Below are 6,000 nucleotides of genomic sequence, written 5' to 3'. Positions count from 1 at the left end.
ACATTTATGCTGGTGTCTTAATGTCTCCAAAATGTATTTAGTGTCAAGTTCCTTTATAAATATTATCCAACCGAATGCGGGCCCCCTTTTTATTTTCTATGAATTTGCTGCTCAATTTATCAATTAATTGTTTGGTCCATAAAATGTCAGAAAACACTGAAAAATGTCCATTCAAATTTCTCAAACTTGCCCCAAATAATACTTAAGTCAGTAACTATATGACATTAACTGTGGTTATTTATTTAACTTTTGGTTGACTAATCGATTAGTCGACTAACAGTTTCAGTTGACACACAATGACCTACCTGTTTTATCCATGTACGGTGCTATATAGCATCTCTTACATACGAAGGGAACGTGTAGTAAATTGCAAAGCATACTCTTAAAGCAGCTTTATATATAAAATAATAATTGAATTTTTGTTTAGTATATACATTTAAAAATATGTCACACAGTAGTGACTCAATAACCATCAGATACTGTGACAAAAGCGAGGTGTAGGAATTTATACAAACACATAAAGCATGCAAATCAGGAACTGTGAGTCATGCGCACCAAATGTGAACAAATATCAGTTTACACATTTTACTAGACTACAAATGTCAGAATGTTTTTACATAATGCGTTTGACGACAGCTATTATTTAAGCATGTTAAAACTGTTACTGTCTAGATGGCATGATTGGTTCTGAGGAGCATGATCAGCCAAATCGGCCGCATGCTGCTGCAGCATCTGCACAGCGGGGATTTATAGCTGGTGATAAGGAAATCTTGTTGTTGTCTTCCATAATTTATGTAGTTGACTGTATTACATTTTTAGATGCAACACAACTGTGGAGCTCATGAAGACGACTAGGTGAAAGGGATTTATAGCTTTCCTCCATGTTGGAAATAAATATCAAGCATTTATGAGGAGTATGCAGTGCTGGAGCTGCTCCCATTGATTGGCTGGAGCTGAAATGGACTCTGATCCAAGAAGGTTGAATGGCAGTTGTAAATGTATGCAGACAAGCGTGGACTAACAACATTATTTCCTATTTTCTACTTGCTGGGGAGATGAAAAACGAGCTGTCAGTCTCGTTGCTGCTGTCAGATTAAGTTGCGCTCAAAGGATTTTGTTCCCTTTTCGATTTTGAAGTCTAAATCACAATAAACATAAACTTTTCTGCTGACAGTGGAAAGAAACTGCAGAAAAAGTAATCCATTTATGGACAGACTATTTACCACCAGAAGATTCCATCTCTTAATTTCCATACAAATGTAAAACTAGGCAGGCATGGAATCTCCTGTGAATCTTAAATGAATCCAATTGTTCGAACACACTTCAGGGTTTGCTGGAGGCAGGAGATGTGTGGCGCACAAATCAGCAATTTCAAAATAAAAGCCCTCTGTGATTCTAATCTGATTGACAGAACATTGTTTCCTTCAGTCACATACAGAGTTAGCATAATGCATGTTCTTTTTGCACCTCGGATCTCGGAAAAGATTATTGGAAAATGCACAGATTTTATAAAGACAGAACACGACAGATACATAGCTCGGATCCCAGGAGTGTTTAAAATCTGTTCTCCACACACCAAAGCTCCATTTCTCGCCGATGGCCGTTATGTATTCTAATCCTTGGCTGCTCCTGGTCTCTTGGACCTCTAGCAGGCTCATAATTATATGCATTCGAATATATATTTTCAACCTCTTCTGTGTCAAAACTAGCATTTTGATCCATGTTTATTCCTACGTTAGACCGGCAGCTCTCCCCCATGTTACGTCACGTGGGGAGGCTTTTTGTATGCGGAAGTAAAAATGTCTTACAAAAACGACGCCAGATGTCACTGTAGTGTATATTTCTGTATAATCTTTTGAAAATCTAGTGTATACGTACATCATTTTCCTACACATGTATTCACTGGTGTGTCTAACCTGCAAGTTGCTCTTTAAACTCATCCTATCGTTTGAACCTATATGCATGGCATGTCGCACACATGGCATGAGATTACCGTTTGTTAAACCTTTACCATTCGCATTCTGTGCAGTTTCCAACCCAACAGAGACCATTTTGACCCAATTAATCTGCATGGCATCTCTTAATGTGAGAAGCTTTTATTGCTGGGAAGACTGCCATGCTATCCAGCTGGCTTGTGGTTTGTGAGGTTCTGAGCATTTGCCTGAGGAAAATGAATAATGTATCCATGTTATTCAAACCTTCGTTCTGTAACTTTTGCTTTAGGTGGGGGCGATGTGAGGAGGTATGCTACATGAGCGACTGCCGCTGCTGAGCTCATGTAAAAATGATGATACTTCAGAAAAGCTTCAGATGTTTTTCTCCAAGACTTCTTTCATTTTTCTGAGGGAATTGTGTTCAGGTAAAATAAGAAAAAGTACATTTGAGGCCTTCACAGAACACTAGCTTCATATTCTTATAGTGCCCGGGTGTTTCATATTCCATGTTCAAGTGTTGCTAGTTTAAAGGGGACCTATCATGCAAAATGCACTTTGTGATGTCTTTTATACATAAATACAGTGGGGCAAAAAAGTATTTAGTCAGCCACCAATTGTGCAAGTTCTCCCACTTAAAAAGATGAAAGAGGCCTGTAATTTTCATCCTAGGTACACCTCAACTATGAGAGACAAAATGAGAAAAAAAAATCCAGAAAATCACATTGTCTGATTTTTAAAGAATTTATTTGCAAATTATGGTGGAAAATAAATATATATATATATATATTTGGTCAATAAAAAAAGTTCATCTCAATACTTTGTTATATACCCTTTGTTGGGTCAAACGTTTTCTGTAAGTCTTCACAAGGTTTTCAAACACTGTTGCTGGTATTTTTGGCCCATTCCTCCATGCAGATCTCCTCTAGAGCAGTGATGTTTTGGGGCTGTCGCTGGGCAACACGGACTTTCAACTCCCTCCAAAGATTTTCTATGGGGTTGAGATCTGGAGACTGGCTAAGCCACTCCAGGACCTTGAAATGCTTCTTACGAAGCCACTCCTTCGTTGCCCGGGCGGTGTGTTTGGGATCATTGTCATGCTGAAAGACCCAGCCACGTTTCATCTTCAATGCCCTTGCTGATGGAAGGAGGTTGTCACTCAAAATCTCACGATACATGGCCCCATTCATTCTTTCCTTTACACGGATCAGTCGTCCTGGTCCCTTTGCAGAAAAACAGCCCCAAAGCATGATGTTTCGACCCCCATGTTTCACAGTAGGTATGGTGTTCTTTGGATGCAACTCAGCATTCTTTCTCCTCCAAACACGTCTAGTTGAGTTTTTACCAAAAAGTTCTATTTTGGTTTCATCTGACCATATGACATTCTCTCAATCCTCTTCTGGATCATCTAAATGCTCTCTAGCAAACTTCAGACGGGCCCCGACATGCTCTGTCATTAGGTCCCCCTGTGTGGTTCTGGGATTTTTGCTCACCGTTCTTGTGATCATTTTGACCCCACGGGGTGAGATCTTGCATGGAGCCCCAGATCGAGGGAGATTATCAGTGGTCTTGTATGTCTTCCATTTTCTAATAATTGCTCCCACAGTTGATTTCTTCACACCAAGCTGCTTACCTATTGCAGATTCAGTCTTCCCAGCCTGGTGCAGGTCTACAAATTTGTTTCTGGTGTCCTTTGACAGCTCTTTGGTCTTGGCCATAGTGGAGTTTGGAGTGTGACTGTTTGAGGTTGTGGACAGGTGTCTTTTATACTGATAACGAGTTCAAACAGGTGCCATTAATACAGTTAACAAGTGGAGGACAGAGGAGGGTCTTAAAGAAGAAGTCACAGGTCTGTGAGAGCCAGAAATCTTGTTTGTTTGTCGGTGACCAGATACTTATTTTACACCATAATTTGCAAATAAATTCTTTAAAAATCCGACAATGTGATTTTCTGGATTTTTTTTTTCTCATTTTGTCTCTCATAGTTGAGGTATACCTAGGATGAAAATGACAGGCCTCTCTCAGCTTTTTAAGTGGGAGAACTCGCACAATTGGTGGCTGACTAAATACGTTTTTGCCCCACTGTATGTGTCCCCGGTTTCGTCGGGGAACTCACGCAGCATCAGAAAATAAAACCCTCCCTCTTTTCCTCTGTACCCAAATCTTTTAAAAACGGGGCTACAACGGATACAGATTCCATCCGAGCTGACGTCAGCCCGGAATAGTGGGCGGTGACGCTCCGCCTACATGGGCAACGCTCCACCTGCAAACGGACCGCAATCGTTATCAAAAAAGTCTTCCATCCACACGCAACAGGCACCAGAAACGTGTCCGTTCACACGAGATCGCTCGAAAGCGCTGGAGACGCTGTAGTACATATGCCAGGCCTGTAAGTGGCGCTGTAGTCTCCCACAAAAGCAGCGAAGAAGACTTCCCGCGCATGGTTGCCATGGTTGCCCTTCTGTTTATTCTCCGCTGTGGACGCTCTGGCTCTTTTTCTCCCTCCCCGAGGCAAGCGTTTGCTCCTGCTGTAAATCTCTCCGGTAGTCCACCAGCAGATGACAAACACCCGCCTCTCCGCCTCTTCCAATGAACGAGGGGACCGTGCGGCAGAGTTTCAGTTCAATCTTCCGGACAAAATTAGAAAAGTGCCGGTCAAAGGTCTTTTTTGTTATTTATTGAGCTTTCAAACAAATGACTAACGACTCTATATAATCATATAAGAATAAAACACGGAGGACGGAGCCTCTCTTTTCCTTCCCCTCTTCTGAGAGCCCAGCAGCTGATCAAAGCACGCTCCCCTCTCCTGCAGGGGGGCCTGTTCAGCTGCAGCTCATTTGCATTAAAGCTACGTCACAGAATCAGCCCTTGCAAAAACAGGTCTGGAATAGAGCAAATAGAGCAAAATGAGGCATGGCTAAAATGTATGATCTGTTTGGTATTTTGAAAAAAATACTTCACAGACATGTTTTATATAGGTATGGTCCTACAATATATTTTTCAAATATAGCATGATAGGTCCACTTTAAACCACCTCCACGACCCAGAAGCCTCAAAGGGACTATATTGGTTGTGCTGCAAGTTACATTCATGAACTATAGGTGGAACTCCACGGAGATGTGACCTGATAACTGCGGATAGGGATGATAACCTTGAGGTCTGGCAGGCTGATGTCTCCAGGCAGCGTGCCCCTGCTCCTTTGGACAGATGACACACTGTGCGTCGGTGTCCGCTGCCTGCTGTGCTGCTGGCCTAAAGATCATCTGCTGGAGATGTGGCCTCACGACAGGAGCGAGGCGCACACAGCGCAGCGGTGTCAGTGTATTTACGGGTCAAGAAAAAAAGACTGCTTGACCATTCAGACGGAATGGAAAGGAAAGGGAATTGCAAAAGCAGAGAAATGAAGAGAGTCATAAAGTGCTTTTCTTGCTATAGCTGTTGTCGTGTCTTTGGTCTCTATGCCGGCTTTGTTGGCAGACTGCAGCCGGTTCATAGAGATAAGGTTGTGCGAGAAATGGCTAGAAATATGACTGAACAAAGCTGTAAGGACTGTTTTTTTCAGAGAATTTGCATAATACCCAATCACGTAATATGAATCGTTATATAGGATCTGTATATGTCTGAATATGTGCCAGAATCTGCTGTTGCTGCAAGTTGTATGTCCCTTTACGCCATCTGTTAACCATACAACGGACAATGAAGAAAGAGAGATTGAAAAGACGCTTATTTGCAACTGCATTGTCCGTGGCTAAATGAAATAACAGCAGTGTGCTTTATTTTCATTAATAACCTTCATGTTCATTCTTGCCAGTTGAACATTGGTGAAGAGTTAAGCCATTCTTATTTCAGCCTGCGCTACGTGCAATCTATCCCACCAGAAACAGGGCTGCATAATTCATTTTGTGCTATTTGAATTGACCATGGTGTTTCTGAGCGTCCTGTTAAATGAAAATATTTCACGTGTAAATTAATCATTAGCAGGACTTATTCTCCATTCTCCTGCTACAATAATGATCTCTTTCTAGTGCTGGCCTGGATGAATCTTTCATTGTCTTTATCTTTAAATGAG

General features: G+C 41.6%; 1 protein-coding gene across 8 annotated transcripts in view; it reads left to right on the top strand.

The window, feature by feature from the left end:
- Positions 1–6,000, top strand: part of LOC307032560 (glutamate receptor 3) — a 118,858-nt gene that overhangs the window by 71,936 nt on the left and 40,922 nt on the right. The gene's annotated exons all lie outside the window — the stretch shown is intronic.

This window comes from Notothenia rossii, assembly GCF_949606895.1.
Source record: "Notothenia rossii genome assembly, chromosome: 3".
NCBI lineage: Eukaryota > Metazoa > Chordata > Actinopteri > Perciformes > Nototheniidae > Notothenia > Notothenia rossii.
This window is presented reverse-complemented; position numbering and strand designations above follow the sequence as displayed.